Here is an 18,726-nt window from a genome sequence, read left to right as displayed (position 1 = left end):
TCCCACACCTCCCCTTCCCTTCCCACACCTCCCCTTCCCTTCCCTTCCCACACCTCCCCTTCTCTTCCTGTACCTTCCCTTCCCGCACCTTCCCACACCTTCCCGCACCTTCCCACACCTTCCCTTCCTGCACCTTCCTGTCCCTTCCCACACCTTCCCTTCCCGCACCTTCCCACACCTTCCCTTCCCACACCATCCTGCACCTTCCCGCACCTTCCCGCACCTTCCCTTCCCGCACCATCCTGCACCTTCCTGCACCTTCCCGCACCTTTCCTTCCCGCACCTTCCCGCACCTTTCCTTCCCGCACCTTCCCGCACCTTCCCTTCCCACACCTTCCCACCCTTTCCCTTCCCTTTATAGCTAACGACATCATTTAAGTGCTGTGTAACAGTGTGACAGCAGGACCAAACGTAATGTATAAGCATTTTAGACGAGTATGTAAGCGATGTGACCACCAAAGAGGCAAAGAAAGATGTTTGTAATTGCGTGTAGCAGACACTCGAGTAGCAGAAAGCTGTCAGACAGATAAGCACAAGGGACTGCAGACAGGCAGAACTCGAGTTCGCCATTCCCTCATAAAAAGGGAGAGTACATGAAGAAGAAGAAGAAGAAGAAGAAGAAGAAGAAGAAGAAGAAGAAGAAGAAGAAGAAGAAAGAAAAAAAAGAGATACAACTGAAGGGGGAAACGTGTTATTTTAAAAATGCTTTTATATCTCCTTTTTTTCCAATTTTTCAATCATAGAATCTTAGAATAGTCTGGGTTGCAAGGGACCTTTAAAGATCATCTAGTCCAACTTCTCCTGCAATGAGCAGGGGTTATTTTCAACTAAAACAGGTTGCTGAAAGCCCCGTCCAACCTGACTTTGAATGTTTCCAGGGATGGGGCAGTGATGGGGCAGGAATGGGACATTCTTCCTTTGGTCTATCATCTCACCTCCCAGTTGAAATCAATACTGCTTTATTGAAAACCGCTATATTAAAACCTGTTTGATTTAAAGCTGCTGTATTTAAGCTTCTAACATTTTATACGCTTGAAAGTCCTTGTCATTTCCATCTCACCGACTCAAAAAACACAAAAATTTGTTTAATTCCAATTATTAGGAAACAGGACTGCAAGTGGATCAAACACCTTTGGACAAACACTAGCTATTAGAGCTGCAACAAATTAATTTGACTGGTGTTTCCTTTCCATCCCCTATCGTTTCTTGGTAGTCAATAGTTTTCTTTTATATCTCCCAAGATTTATTCATTTTCTTGTCAGATATTTCTGCTGTATCAACTTTGAATAATGTAGATTCCAAACATAATGTTTGATAAATAATTATCAGTCTTCTCTACTGTGATATCTGATCCCTGCAGTATAAGGGAATCATATTCATGTTAGAGATTTATACTGTTTTCCAAACTGACAATCTGGTATTTGCCACTAGACACAGAAAATCAAAACTAAAGGTGCCACAACCTGGGTTCCAAGGAAAGGCAGGAATATTTGTGCTTATGTTGGTGTTTTGCCTGAAAAGTGGAAGAGCAAATTTATCAAAAGTTATGTCCTGGCCAAGAATAGAGATGTAATGGAGAAAGTGTTTAGCAAATACAATCTACCACTTTCCTTCTGGCTGCTATAAAGGTAAAGCAAGGTTCTAGCCAAAACAGGATGCTAACATCTAACAACCTTTTTACAGAGTCCCGTGTGAATTTGTGAAAGATCTGCTCTGAAGATTTCCCTGACAATTACAATTCAACTATAAAAAAATAATTTTAGATGGCAGCCTTCTGACTGCCAAAGGCTATCAGAGGAGCATCAATGAGATCCAGATTTCCATGCCAGTTCAGAATTACCTCGCTACCAGCACCTAGCTGTAAGCCTCTAGTGGATCTGGCTGCTTGCCTGCTTACAGTCCCAATGAGGAATTTGTGTTCATAAATCCAAACAGTAGCTCACAGAGCTTTCTAGTATTAGCATCTTCCCCGTGCTTTCAGTCAGAAATTTCATCATCATGCTGAGTTTTTCTGAAAGTAAAATCCTGTATTTCTGAATTTCTACATACTTATTTGTTGGCAGTGAAGCTTATCTCCTTGAAGATGTGTCCAATTGTGAAGGTCCAGCAATTTCTTAAATCGTACCTCCAAATCGACTGGATTACAGAAAGAGGCCATGGCTGAAGAATGGCTGCAGCATTTTTAAATGAATAGTTGTCATGGAATTTGGAAAAATGCTGATTCATAGATGTGAAAGGAGAGGTCTATTGAACCAGACCTTTCAGATGTCTATGCTAAACTCCTCTTATAAATAATGGGGAGAGCTAGACAGTTTTAGGTCATGAATCACCTCAGCCTAAGGTAGATGTCTAAAATAACTCTGATGAATTGCATCCTTAAATTATCTATTTTTTATCACTGACTTTCAATGGATGTGGATACAGTCTTCTGCACTACAGGTGAGGTGAATCACACCAGAATCACACACTACAAGTCTTCCCTAAGATTCTGCTGAGTGGCCACCTGATCTTTCTAATATCAGATTTTAGCCAATCTCTGGAAGCTGGGTACTGGAGATTCCTACAAGGCCATCACAATCCCAGTTAATTTATGCAAATCAGCCAATGGGAATTTTAGAGCTTGATGTACTTTAGTCTAATTAATAAGCCTGTCAGAACATGTGTTCATCTCTTAATTTGCACTTTTGGTGACCATAAGCTTTATTTGATTAGATTCACTGTGAAGAAAACAAACTAATCCTATTGTTGCCTCCTAAATGGTGTTAATATTGGGAAATCTGTAATATCTGACAGATTTAGTGCTGCCAAAAAACATTCTGTTACTAAACTTCTGGTATGACTTGGTATTAAAAACTGTTCAAGTACCTGAATATAAATATTCCTCTGCCTTCATTTTATTTGTTGTTCTAGTCTGACAGCTTCAGTCAAATATTACATATTTACTATTTTCTGATTGTCTATACTCGAGGCAGAGACACCAAAATTTTCCTATTTGTTAAAAGATGGGTTTATCTGCACAAAGGCAACTTTCACGAGGTATTTCATATAGTCAATCAATACTTAAAACAAAAGAATGGTATCAAATTTTACAGATCTCTTCTTTTAAATGCAAAATAAATAGCATTTCATAATATTAATTACCCCTAGGAAAATACATGCAAGAGCATACTATTATTCTCTATCCTCTTAAATCTTTAAAGCAGCTACAGAACAAACTTATTTTGGAAAGTTACATGGATGTAAATTGAACTTTGATCCACTGATTTATTGTATATCTGTAGGGCTCAGAATGATTTCTGAAGCCAAAGAGGTAGTTTTGAACAGTTATTTATTTTAATATATTGAGTATTTTAACAGAAAACAGGTTACTTTACCCATCTGACACTGCCATAACTACTTACAAAGAAAACACAGGTAATAGAAATAAAACAGGACCTTTTGGGGTATTAATATGAGGGGAAAAAAGATAGGAAAACTAATAATTTAAACCAATTATCAGTAGCTCCTGTGTTGTGGTTTAACCCAGCCAGCAACTAAATGTCACACAGCCTTTTGCTCACCCTCTAGCACCCCAAGAAATGGAGAAAAGAATTAAAGGGGAAAAGGGAAGATACTCATGGATTGAGATAAGAGCAATTTAATAATAATAATATAAAATTGAAAATGAGGATGAAAAAATATTATTAATAATTTATGAATATACATATATAATGATAATAATATATACAAACAAGTGATGCACAGTGTAATTGTTCATCTTCCAGTGACCAATGCCTGTCCCAGCCCAGCAAACAGATCTGAAACAGGTAAGACCCTACACCTATAGTGTTCCTTATGAGAATAGCTACTTCTGTCTCACTTTTTTCCTTGGCTTCCAGTTACCCACCTGAAACAGCTGGGAGTGATGACAGTACTAAGATTGCTACTTTCCTTTTTTCTTGTGGTTTAACCCCAGCTGGCAACTAAGTACCACACAGCAACTTGCTCAGACCCCTTGAGTGGGATTGGGTAGAGAATGAGAAGAGTAAAAATGGGAAAACTCATGAACTGAGATAAAGACAGTTTAACAGGTAAAGCAAAAGCGTGCACACAAGCAAAGCAAAACAAGAAATTCATTCAGTACTTCCGATTGGCAAGCAGATTCAGCCATCTCCAGGAAAGCAGAGCTACATCACAGTAAGTAACAGTTACTTGGGAAGATAAACATCATCACTACAAATATCTCCCCCTTCCTTCTTCTTCCAGCTTTATATGCTGAGCATGACTTCATATGATACAGAGTATCCCTTTGGTCAGTTGAGGTCAGCTGTCCCAGCTGTCCCAGCTCCCAGCTTCTTTTGCACTCCGAGCCTACTTGCTGCTGGGGTGATGTGAGGAGCAGAAAGGGCTTTGACTCTGTGTAAACAGTGTGCAGCAATAACTAAAGCACTCCTATGTCATCAGCACTGTTTTCAGCACAAATCCAAAACATAGCTCCATGCTAGCTACTGTGAAGAAAATTACTTCTATTCTAGCCAAAACAAGCACAAGAAAGAACAAGGAATGGAGGTGTCTGTGTCTCCTCTGCCAAGATGCTGTTAATCGACCTTCTTCACAGTCACACTCCGGGTAATAACAAGGAGATTAGAGGGGAGAAAAAGGGATATGTGGACATAAAAGCACATGACCTATGCCTATCCCGTGAAGTTAGAAAATACCTGGGAAAGTTTTTTTTGCCCTGATGATAAATAGAGCAATCTAATCCTGCATGTGCTATTAAACCTGCCTAGCATCTGAAACACACTGCCTTTAAAATTAGTACGAGAAATAATCGCTGGTCAGTGCTAATTTCCTCCCTATTGTGTTTGGAAAGTGCTTAGATGAAGACTGATTGTGCTAACGCAATTCTGTGCCAGGGATCGGTAAAATACTCCTGTTCCATAAACAAGCAGTATAAACCAGAGTATGCCAGTGTCCAGGAATAATCCCATCACTGTTTAATCCAGTAGTACAGACACAATGAAAGTGTCTGTACTTTCACTAACACAGCCAACTCAGAAAAATCTCTGCTTGCTACAACTGGCGCCATGTTGAATGAGATAATCTTAGTCTCTTTCAGTAGCAGCTGACTGAAGCCAGTCTATACTTCCAAAAATTAAGTTAAAATAATTTAGTCAAAATAATTCCCAACTCTTAAGACCTATTTCAGTGTCTGTGGAAATTGATTGGTCTGGGTTGAAGTGAGTAGGAAGAGTATCTTTGTTTCTTCTTAAACTTTTTTCTTTTTCTTTCCAGAAAACCTTCTAAACTCATCAGAGATTATCCTTTACATTTTTATATCTTCCTTGGTTGCCAGGAATAAAGTGACTACCTGCTTCCTCCTGATAATATTCAGTAGTTTGCTTAATAACCAGAAATATCTTTATATTCTCCCTATCTGCAGCTTGGAGAATGAAGGAGTCTGCTAAAAGCAGTAATTCAAAAGCAAAGGTTTGATATTTAAGGACTTACCATATCATAGGGTAGATATTTAGTAGGAACAATAAATTATTCATTTGTAATCAGAAAACTAAGCCTTAGCTAGATTGTCTTTGACCTCTTGTGGCATTGTTTCTATCTCTTGCCAAAGTCCTGGCAACAAAGTCCTTCTGAAATTTCTTTGTAGATTGTGGGCTGATCATGCAGGAATTGAAACGGTGATGCCAGGCATATTCTTTGCATGTTATAATGAGTTCTACTGTCTTCCTCAGGCCAGTTGGCTGGGCAAACTTTAGGTAATGTGCAGGAACTGAAGCCAGAAAATGCTCAGATTAATAAAGAAATAGCTGCAGCTCAAACCAGATGTATCTTAAGGGTTTATAAGGCTTCAAAGGGCTGTAAAGACAATTTCCACCTAGTGAATAAGAAGAGCAAAACCAATATTAGGGAACCTATATTATACAAATACTTCACAGTTTTCCTTTCTTTTCTCAGTAGCATTTCATGCAAATAAAATTAAAAGACTTTCTCAGTTGGCCTAGCAGAGTTCTGGCTAGGTGTGAAGCAGAGCTGCACTTTACTCTCAGTTCCTTCATCCTGAGCCAAGAGTTGTGACTGCAGTATGATAACCAGTAGACTGAATAAAAAGACTGGATTTGATTATGTTTGGTACTAACAGATGTGGGAAGGACGTAAGAAAGAACTATAGAAATTTTTCCAAAGGACATTGGATGCTGAAAGAGGACTTATCTTACTCTTTTCAAATATAAAGCCTTGTTTCTGTTGTTGAGTGTAAACAAATTTCATTAGCTTCACATATAAAAATTACTGTCAAAGGTAATGCTACAAAGTCAGTCTATTTTTAAGAGTTCTTGGGAACTATTTGACCCACCGCAAGGCTAAAACTAAGAAAAAAGGTTTATGTGCTACACTAGAGTAAGATGTAATGAAGGATTTCTACCAAGAGCATTTTCACATAAACAGTCATTAAGAACTAGCTCTGGGCACAGATGTACCTAACACCATGAAGATATGACACCTTTCTTCACTGTGGTAAACACAGTCACATTTTGCCTAGCCCTTGAAGGTATCTAGGAAACAAATAGTGTCTTAGAGCACCAGTATATGTCCATAGAAATAGAATGAACAACAGTAGAAGCTATTGACACTTTAAATGCCTTAAAATTCTCCTCCCTAAGCTGCGGGGTGCCTGCTGCCCCTACATTTCACTGAAAAGGATCCCTTTTTACAGCAAGTAAAGCATGTAGACATGGTTCTATTCTACCAGAGGCAAAGTATAAAATCATAAAAACTAAGATCTTCTCATACTCACATGCTCTGTGAGATTGCCTTGTTGGGCTACACACCCTTTTTTTCCATTCTAACATGCTGGCCTGTCATTTAACTTTCTCAGGACAATGATGGGTCTTTGGCACAGCCTAAATGGACTGCCATTTGAACAAGTTACCCAGAGAATTGGATGTCCCTTCTCTGGAAGTGTTTAAGGCCAAGTTGGATGGAGTTTTGAGCAATCTGAAGGTGTCCTTTCTCATGACAAAGGGTTTGGGACTAGATAATCTTGAATGCCCCTTCCAATCAAAACCGTTCTATGATTCTATATTTCTTCTCCTCTGCCTTGGTAGTTGCTCCATGACGATCCGTGGTTGTTTACCATCAATCTGAGAGGCCTTTTCTGAGACAAGTCTGAGATTTTGGACAAAGTATTACACTTTACTATCAAAAAGATCTTTGGAGTCACTAAGATCTTGTGACCATCATGAAGACTGCAGCACAATCCCTATTCCCAAGTGTAGGGGAAATTCGTTGATGGGCTAGAAAATAGTTCTCCATCACAGACCTCTTGGACTATAATCATTGTGATTTAGTGGGCTCTGATCTATTTACCCTGTGCTTAGAGTATTCTCACTGTATTCCCCACTGTTTGCTTTAAGGTGTCATGAACATACTGAATTCTTCAATTTTATTGTGTATTTGGCAAGTCCTGTAGAAGAGTATCTTGTGCCCAATACTCACCTCTGTCTCCTCAGAGACTCTTTTTAGGCTTTTGCTGCACATATCTCCTTTGTCACATCTTATCTTCCCCTGCCCCACATAGTTCTTAAGGATACTTAATGACATGGTATGCATTCAAGTCACACCTCAAAATCACCTCTATAGAGCTGTGTCCTGGTCATTCCACTCCCTTACTTTTTATGCTGTGGAGCTATAAACCAGAGAGACCTCTGAACATCAGAAGAGGCAGACAGACTCTAGCGGGTAAGCTGGTACTTTGGGCTGATTTCTTTGACCTACCAGGAACATGACTTGGCAAATCATCCACAAAGTGGTTTGCATAAGCATCTTCATTTTCCTTTTTGTTATAGTGCATGCACATACTGATCCTTCCTCCACCTGTTCAGCATGTCATAATGAGGTTCTGGTTACACTTTGCCCCGCATCTCTCTATTTACATTTGAGATCCTAGAAGTTGTAAGGTCTCCTTGTCATCTTCCTTCTGGCCCAGGTAAATTTGGCCATTCACAGGTACACGTGCAGGAAGTATGATGAAAAGACTTCCTTTCATTTTTTTGTTCCACTGCATCTCTGGAGAAAGCACCATGAAATAAGGTTGCAAAGTTTCTTAGACATATTCTGAGAACCCTTTCTCATTAGGAGTACTTGCAAGTGATCACAATCCTTCTCTTGTCCCTTGTTTTGTCATTTGTCATTTTTTATGTCTCATTCTCCAAATTTATTTTTTATTCCTTCTCCAGCATCCTATTTATTTATTTTCTCCATGAATTATTATTATAAATAAATCCCACCCAGACCCATCATTCCAGGGAGCATCTGCTTGGAATTTTCCCAGGTAAGAATTGGTATCCTTACCTTTCAGTATGTTCTTGTCTTCAGAAACAGACCTCAGAAAGAGAATCTTCAGAAACATGTCATGATGACATATCATGGTAGAAAAAATAATAATCTCTCCCATCCTCATATATTTTACACCCAATTTTACAGGTAAACAGAGATGGTATTGTGAAAGTATACTGTCTGGTTTTACTTTCTATACATAGAGTAAAGTATATCTATAAATATATATATCTATATTCTGTAAGTATAGTAAAATATATCTATAAGTATAGAAAGTATACTTAACTAGTACATTTATAACGCTAAAATAGTATCCTTTAAAATATATTCAAAGAGACAGATGGACAAACAGAACAACAGGATCATTTTGAAATGTGTGTTTCTTGACATTTCTGTATAAAATGTTCTTGACCTTTTCATCTACATTTGAAAATCTAGGCCTAAAGATTTTATATTATTTCCTGTGCACAGCTGGAGTCACTGTTGAGAGTCAAGGACACATACTGAAAAGGAAAACAAAATTACAATTCAATATAAGTTCAGTGTACCCAACATTCTTATTTCTTCAGTTATAGGAATGTGACACATTAGGGTTTATTGCAATACTAACTAGAGATTCCAGCCAGGCATTGTAGCATTTGTTGTATCTTGGCTTTGAACAGAAAACTATGCTAAAAAGCAGAATAGTAACATTATCAAATTTTATATGTTTCTTTTTCTCTTCATAACAATATTTGAAACTGCGAAAGTTTTGCCTGGAAGTTTTCCATAGCACTTATATTTTATCATAACTTATATTTTGTCTGTTTACTTTTTACCAGTCACTTACAACTCATCTGCCAGCTGAAGACTTTGAGATGACCTGTTTCTTTTCACTTTGATCCATAGATGGCTGCATTTAAACTGTAGCAGTATTCAGTACTGTGGTTCAATAACGTAGTTGAAGAGTAGCTCTTAATTTGACAAATTAAAATTTGTTTCTGACAACTGACCTGTGTTACAAGGACAATAAGCAGGTGCACAAGGTTTAAAGTAAGATACAACAGTATTTTCAGCAGTATGTTGATGATTCTTTCATTTACCTCTACTCTGTATTGCATAAGTAGATTAATTTCTTGGAAATAGAATATCTTTGGTTGTTGTAATGCAGTTTGCTTGTGCAGTTGAGGAATTACAATCAAGGAAAGAAAGAAAAAATGATTGACATGAATACGACTCATTCTGTTGAGAACTTGTTTTGACATATTAGTCAATGTAAATTATCAGTGTTACAATGGCATTGATTACAATTTTCTTCTCTTTGATCACATCAGAAATTTCTTGTCAGGATAACGTGTAATATGTATTTTCCAGCAGATCTGAACTGTGTTCATAACATAGCTCACCTCCTCCTACTGAAAATCATACAGACCACTTACTTCTATTTGGATTGCTTGACATAGCTTACTACGAGGGAAAATAACTTCAAGAAAGATTTTATTTATTTGTCTTTAAAGCTATTTACTAGTTTAATTTGAAATCTGGAACGAAATGAAAACTCAGCATAGTCTAAAATGCATTGATATGTTTATAGTAATGTAAAAGTTCCAATGATGGTGGCTCCAGGCCTGTCATGACTGCTTTCTGACTTATGTGCCTGTGCCAACACTGTTTAATGGTAAGATAGTACTCTAAATTTTCCTTTATTTTAACTAATGTGGCTTTATCAGAAAATCTTAATTTCCAGTTTGTCTGGAAATATTCCTAGCAGACTGCTTATACTTTCTCCTTTGTTTGCCAGTCCCACAGGAATAAAGTCAACATATTCAACTGAATATAAAAGGACATTCTGACAATGATTTATCCTTGTGCTACCTACATGATAATAACCTGGAAGATGACAAGTGTAGGGATGATGTCTCCATGTTCAAGGTCTTGACCATGAAAGATCTTCTAAGTTGGAGTGGGATAGAACAAATGAGATTCCAGAGTTCTGCATGGGCAAGACTGGATCAACATTTAAGACAAACCGTCATGTAAAAATTGTCTTTTTACCTTGCTCCTGCTTTTCCAGAAAAGTGCTTATTCTTCATCAGCCTGAAGTTGTGGAATGCATTAACCTTCAGGGCTATAAGAAAAAGGTTTTTTCACTGTTAATTATTTCTGGATCTGTTCTATGACCCAGCACAATTAAATAAACATGAATAGCTCTATAGAATAACCAGAGCCTCAGCCAAAGGCTATAGACTATGCTCTACTATTTGTGTTCTTTACCGTACCATGAAGCAGGTACAGCAGAAGTTATGATACATGATCTCTTCTAGACTATATGTTGATGATTAAAAAATCCATATGGGAATAGGAAAATTGGAATTGCGGATTTGAAAGTCACAAGGCCAAAATGGAATTTGACCTTTTTCATACTCCTGAGGCAATTCATCTTACAACTGGGATGTTAGATTTAAAAGAAAATAGGTCTATATTTGAAAAGAAGAAATAAAAGACAGAAATTGCATATCTTCTTAAATAATATTTGCAGACATTCCCTCTCAGTTTTAAGAAATAAATCCAGAGTAGTTCTACAGTCTATGCATCTCTACTCCAAAAAATTGCCAATAGATCAGAAATACACCCATGCTTATTTTTTTCTTATAGTCTAGCTTTAGACAGCTAATGGGATTTTACTTGGGATTTTTAGATTATCCTTCCTACATGCTATATGTCGTTGTAATTTCCATTAAAAACTCTGAACACACATGACTTAAAGCTGAAATGTATTCATGGAGGATGTATTTAAAAGGTCTTGCACTGTTTTTATTCATATGATCTTTTTACAGTCTTGCTTTAGATACAAAAAAGAAATCAGCTAATTATTACACTCTTTTAGAGTCGAAGGGAGAGTCGTAAAAATCTTGAGCTTGAGATATTCTGTCATGAAACCCATTCTTTAGAATCTGAAGATAGGGGATTCAGTGAAATTTGTTATGCTTTGTATCTTAGGCTATTATACTTTGAGATTCTAAAAGTGAGACATGTGAATAAGTATTGGAAATGAAAGATGATTCTTTTACCTCAAATAAAATTAAAATCAGTAAAATAATTTTGTATACTTTTCTTATGACAAATGGTAACCTATGATAACCTATACTAACTCAAGGCTTTACAGCTATTACTGCGGATATTAATATTAGGAAATTTGTTGTAATTTTTTTGTAAACTGTAGCATATTGCAGCTAACCATCAGTGTTTCTGCCAGACGTCTAATTCTCCTAAAACACACTAATCCTTTGAGGAAATGGATAAGCATGTTCTCATGTTTCAGTGAAACTTAAATATATGAAAAGTACAGTTGTACCTCAGTTGTACCTCAGGTGGCCCAGAATATGATTAGAGTAGGAAATCTTTGTGTAGACAAAGACTAAAATTTTAACATAATGTTTGGGTTTTTTTGGACAGTCAAAACTTAGAAAGTGGATAAGTTTTGGATTTTTTTAAAAAATATGACTGTAGCTATATAAAACTTAGGAAAAGAACCGTCTCTTAGTTATGTTTAGTGGACACATTTTGCAATAACATCTTGTGTAACATTGGTAGATCTACGTTAGCATGCACTGTGACACAATAAGAGTGACTGCATAGACAAACAGGATTTTGAGGCTCAATATCCACAAAATACACATTTCTGGAGTTCTAGTTAAGGAAAAAAAATAACATCTTGGTCCTAGATTGAATATTCATCAACAAGTGGAGGCATTAGATGAACTCTTAGAGCTCATCATCCAGTTAATCCACTCATGCTGAAAACTACTGCCTGCATCAAACCAAGTCCTCACTGAATGAGACAATTAGGAGATTCTCTTTATATGTATACTCATTGTCCAAACCAAAATGATAAGATAGTCTCACTCATTGGATAGTTTGCAAGGTTCTTGTTGCTTACATGTGATAACCAGAGCTGGCAGCAAGAAAAAGAGTTCTTTTTTCCACTTCAATACATTTTAAAACAAAAAATAAAAATCTTAAAAAACTCATTTAATAAGATGAGATAAGATCTAGGTTTTAGAGGTTTTTTTCATAATCAGAACAGAAACACAAATTCATAACTATCAGAAATACAATTATGATGTCATTCATTTGAAATCTGGGATTTCATCCAGAGACATTTTGTGCAACATACTTGATCACTTATCTAATTCGTGTTGCTTTGTTTTGAGCATATTCTGATGTAAGGAATCACTGTTTTGTAGTCTTACTCTTATTCCATCTTAATACAGTAGTTGAATTTTCCACTCCACCATTCCCTTTTTTCAGTTATGTTACATTCAGATTGTTGTTCTGGGGAAAAAGGAAATGTACCCTATACACAGCCACAATTTAGGCTGATCAATGATTAAACTGTCCGTATGGTCTAATTCATGCGGAGATGTTTCGTTAATAGAACAATTTTAATTTTAATAGAATCGTAGAATCATAGAATGGTTAGGGTTGGAAGGGACCTCAAAGATCATCTAGTTCCAACTCCCCTGCCATGGGGAGGGAAGTTGCTCTTCCCCTATCCATCAATGCTGTAACCTCATCAGAGAAGGCCACCAAATTAGTCAAGCAGGATTTGCCCTTAGTGAAGCCATGTTGGCTGTCACCAATCACCTCCTTATTTTCTATGTGCCTTAGCATAGTCGCCAGGAGGATCTGCTCCATGATCTTTCCAGGCACACAGGTGAGACTGTCTGGCCTGTAGTTCCCTGGGTCTTCTTTTTTCCCCCTTTTTAAAGATGGGGGTTATGTTTCCCCTTTTCCAGTCATTGGGAACTTCACCAGACTGCCATGACTTCTCAGATATGACGGATAGCGGCTTAGCAACTTCATCCGCCAGTTCCCTCAGGGACTCGCAGATGCGCCTTCAGGTTCTTTAGATGGTCTCAAACCTAGTCTTCTCCTACAGTGGTCGGTTCTTCATTTTCACAGTCCCTGCCTTTGCCTTCTGTATACAATACATAACTTTCTAATATTTACTCTTATTTCTCAGGTTATGTCAACCTTCCACCAGACCTTTAATGAACTGATAGGAAAACGTAGATTTTCAATCAGTCATCACCATCCTGAGGTCTTATCTGGAATGAGGCACAGGGTGGGCATTGCTTCCTCCTCAGTCCTGGGTTTGCTTGAGGCTATCTTTTTGTTTTCTATGACAGCCTGCTTCCTTTCTCTTGGTTCCCTGATAGCATTTGAAAGATGCATGATACACTCCTCCCTCCCTCCTTCCACCCCTCCCAGGGACTGAAGAAAGAATAAATCCAGTGAATAGCTAGCATGTCTTGAAAAGGAGTCAGGATATAAAAAGACCATTCACTCAGATCAAAAAAGTGAGATAAGCTGCAATGTTCCTCAGTCTGGTTTATGACTCCTTAGATATTAAGATTTCGAAAATATTTAAATACTCAGTAATCAAAGTAAAGTGGATTTATTTCTTTCAATAAACAGCATGACTAGTTCTTTTTTTAAAAAAGGTAATAATTTTTAATGCAATAGCATTAGTGTATTATTGGATGTAATTCTTCAATTTATTTGTGAAGAACACATTCAAGTCTGTAGAAAATAATGTTATCTCCTGGTTTATTGATTTAATTAAAGGGTGCAATTTTAATGGATGGAAAGAAAACCTCTTAGCATTTCCTTGCACACTATTTTCTTGATTTATTAAGAAGTAATTTGTGTATAACCATAACCATTTTATTTAATGAATTCGTATCTTCCAGAGTCCTATGCTGATTATTATTCACTTCTGCCACTTTATTTTCTTCCTTTTTTTGTTGTTTTCATTTAACCAATGAATAAAAAGAATCTTTTAAGAACAGAGGGGTGAGGAGAAACCTAAAAAAAACCCTAAACTAAAAAGTTTTGGACTTTGGGACATCGTGCCATTGATCAAGTCTCTTGCTAGCACAGTGTGAGTCCTGTTGTACTTGAAAATTTCCATAAGCCAGAATGCGCATGTGAGCGGTGTGTAGCTTTTATTCTTTGATCACTGTTTACAGAAAAGCAAGGGTTTTGCTTCTTTTTTTTTTTTTTTTTTTTAATCTATTCAGTAGTTATGTAGTCTTAAAACAGACATTACTCAAATATTTGTCTATGGATCTATGGATAGATGTCACGTTTTCATTCCTGTTGTGTAGCTACACAGACCAAACAGACCTATACAAGGAAGAGATGGACAGACTGCTAACTTTTGAAGCATTACTTTAGTGTGAAATCAATACAATGTCATTAATTCCTATATTTGGGAATCTTTTAAAATCTCACAGGCTAGTTTCTTCCCAACTAGCTTTACAATGATGCATTGCTGTGCTGTGCTGAAAGCAAGCAACAGTCCTGGTATCCCAGTCACTCAGGACAAGGGATCAATGGAGCATACAGTGAAATCATGGAAAGGTGTGGGAAAAAAACAAGGGTAATGTTATGTCTTGTGTGGAGCTGAGACATGTCATTTTCTTCTTAGGATACACATTTTTATTCCAAACATGCTATCCTGTTGCCTGTAAAGCAGCTTTACTCTTTTTCTGCCCTGCAATATCTATGCCCAGGTTATTCATAGTATTGTTTTCCAGTTTGCCTGAAACAGAGGGAGAGCCCTGTTTGTTATTTGACCTAATGTTTTCCTTGCTTTGCTTAAATTTCCAACATGAAAAATTTTCCATTGTAACTCAACAACGTTATTCTTTAATTTTGTGATACGTTTTCCAGCTCTTTGAGGCATAAGAAAGCCTCAAGTTTATGGAATAAAACAGAGTATATTTCAGACAACTAATCTGAAGTAGCAGATTCTAATCCTATATTTAGTCTTCTGCTGAAGGGTTAGTAGTAGTTCCTGCTACTTCTAGATAAGATAATACATCCGACAGCAGTGAGGCTGTGACATAATAAAAGCCTATTAAGAACTACCCAAGATATGTGTTTACATACTAGTAGCATTAGTAAATATTTCTGTGAATTTGTTGTTATTTGGAGAATTGATTTCTCTTTTTACAGTTAGTAAAAGTTCCATAATTAAAATTATTAATTCTGTAGATGATTTTTATTCCTCCTTTATACAAATTATTTCTTCTTAAAATAAGACAAACCATGTGGTTGAGATCTGATGATTCATTTAGATTTTGCCTTAAGATATTATTCAGTGAATCAAAAGCTTGGTGATTACAATTAACCCTCAAAAATAAAAATTAGTTGTTCAGTTAGGCTCTTTTTATAATGTGATTGAGTCTCCTTCCCATCAGATCTGTTTCTGGCAATTGTAACATACCTGACATTTGGAGGACTTCAAATGGTATTGGATTGCTTTGTCATAGAATAAGAAAGAAATCCAATTATCCTTAAAATCTCTTTGCTTCTGTCTAGAGAATTATCTTTTAAATTATCATGGCATTATTTTCCATTTGAAATCCTTCTTCCTTAGGTATCAGATGTGTTTCTCTTCTTTCTGGCCTTTTTCTTTTTTTGAGCTTTAGCAGCTTAACAGCTTAGAGAAACTTCTTTCTGTGACATCCGATCAACAATACAATAATGAAGCTTATGCTTCAAAAAATTATAGAGATGGAAAAGAGGGAAAGGTCTTTAACTCCTTTCTCCTTCAGATCACTGCTAGGCTTTTTTTTCCTTTCAGAATCTTGAAGAGTCCTCTTTCAAAACTAAATTTGACAGTCTTCCACTTGGGTTATTTCTGTTCTTGAGAACAAAAGCTATGGGATAGCTTTAGTACTCCCTTCAAAAACTAAATTGCTTGCTAAATTGCTTTCTAGGCATCAAGTCAAAATTATTTTAGATTTGAATTATGTGTAGAAAAGAAGCTTTCCTGAAAGTCATATGAGTGATGCAAGAGATTTCACACAAAAGAAGCAAATACAAGAGAGTGATACATCCCTGAGGATTTAGTAGTCTCATTTCTTCTAGTCAGGAGCAAATTTTTCTGTTTCTACAATAATGAAGTGCCACATTTGGGGATGTTCACTAACTCAGCAATGGAAATTGGTTCTTATTGCTATTCTAACAAGAATATTTCCTGTTTAGGAGTTTGTACATGATGACTTGTATTTACCAAAATGTCTATTCCAGATGTGAATCTAATTTACGTAATGAATTAATAGCTTATTTGTGCATCTTGAACAAAGACTTAATTAACCCTTATCCTCTCATGCTTGCATAATGTAATGGTTCCTATCTAGCATTATAAGAATTACATTCATAGTTTATTTTGTGAATGGAAAATACAGGAATTGTTTGAAGAACATTGATAGTTAGAAAATGTTAATTATACATTGGATTCCTTGCATTCCAGATTCTTAAATTTCCAACTTCAGAAATAGATTTAAGGGTATTGAAAATAATAAGATGGAATGGGAAATGTGGAGATAACTTTCAAATCAGACAAGTCTACTCTCCAAAGATACCTATCTTGTAAGTGTTATGCCTGATGTATTTATAAATCTAAATCTCATGTCAACTAATGTGGGTGCGCATCCAAATGAGCTATATTAAGATGTGGAATAATCCTCAGTTTATAAACTCACTTGTATGGTATAAGAATGATAACTCTTGATCAGCCGGTGGAAATAGATCACAAGAACACAAATCTTTGAACATATCTGAACATAATGCAGAAAGCACCATCTGGAAACAACGTTAACCAAACTAATATTAGTAGATGTCATTACTTTACTCTTTCTTTGACTGCCTAAATGTTGCATCAATTCCTTGCTAATTCCTCTGGGCTCTTAAAGAAGACAGGAGGTTTAAAAAATTAATTAATGCCTTCCATTTCAGTATTTATTTTATGATTCTATTAGCCATTCTCTAGAGATGCTATTTTCTTTCTGCTAACTACTGAGCTAGAATGAAAAATTAGATTAGACTCCATAAGGTATTTCAGATGGCCAAATTTAGGTGAAATTAATTCTGTCTCTTGTGTATAAAATAAACATTACAACATACATAGAATGAAGGCTATAATGAAAATGAGTTGAACAACAGAAGGAGAGTCTATTAAAAAATAACGATTTTAGAAACGTCAGGGGAAAATTTAAAAACAACCCACAAAAACCCCAACAACACTAAACCCCCCCAAAACTTTACGCACTCTCTCATCATCATCACCAAGTCCTAAAATATTCAAGTGCATTTTTAGCATTTTTTTTCCCTTGATTTGTTCTACTGGTAACAAAATGAAACCATCTAAACTTCGAATCATATAAACATAGAATAATTCAGATTGGAAGGGACCTCTGGAGGTCTCAGTCCTGCTCAAATCAGTCAGCTCAGAGATCAGACCATGTTGCTCTGATCTTTCAGGTCTTGAAAATCTCAAAGGACAGAGTTTGCACAACCTTTCTGGGCAACCTGTGGCATCTACCTGACTGTCCTGAGTTACTGCTACAAAATATAAAGATTTAAGTTCTGAGTTGTGATAGTATGCAATTCTAAAGGCTGGTAAATAGCAAGTATTTAATTAATTAGTGTCGTATTCAAAAGTGAAGGCTTGAATAAATGACTTGAATAAATTAAGAAACAATGTATTTCCTGAGATTTGCACTAAATCACCATAATTACAAATCAAGAGCTGCTGTTATCCAAGGGAGGAAGGGGAAAAAAACCCACCCAACCAAACAAGACATTTTAAGAAAATATCATTTAGAAACAGAAAAAAACATATAAAGATGGACATAAAAGAAGCTTCTTGAAGCTCATATAAGGAACAGAATAATTTTATATGAAGGACGATAAAACTTTTTAAAATAAAAAAGTGATGCAGTGAGAAAAAATATAGAAGAATGAGAACAAACATGAAAAAACATTCATTTGATTTTTTTTATTCAGTGTATGTTTACTTTTTTCCTATATATTACTCGATAATTTTTCAATTAAAAAAATAATAATGGAGGTATGTTGCATATATACCTGAATTAGTGGTAATAGCCTAAAATAGATAAATTATGAAGAAATATGAACAGAGAATCATTTTGCATATTTATAGTACTCATATAGTAAAAGTAGTATGTTTCTTAACTTTATATTCTGGTTGAGAATTCACCTGAAAGTTAGCAATCTCATATTCTCATACATATGATATTTGTCTGACATATCTCAAATCTAATGAAGCCACAATTACTACTTACTAGGAATTAGGCATATTTCAATATTCAAAATTGAAGCCATATTTCTTCCACCACATTGTAAAGATTTCCTTTTAATAGACTTCCTTCTCTTACAAATCCATTTACTGAATTTCCCAGAGTTCCCACTGCCTGCAAGTAAGCACGAAATTTTTTTTTCTCTGTATGCACATTATAGAATCATAGAATCATAGAATGGTTAGGGCTGGAAGGGACCTTCAAAGGTCATCTAGTCCAACCCCCCTGCAAGGAACAG

The sequence above is a fragment of the Tauraco erythrolophus genome, chromosome 1, assembly GCF_009769465.1.
Source record: "Tauraco erythrolophus isolate bTauEry1 chromosome 1, bTauEry1.pri, whole genome shotgun sequence".
In the NCBI taxonomy this organism is placed as follows: domain Eukaryota; kingdom Metazoa; phylum Chordata; class Aves; order Musophagiformes; family Musophagidae; genus Tauraco; species Tauraco erythrolophus.
This window is presented reverse-complemented; position numbering follows the sequence as displayed.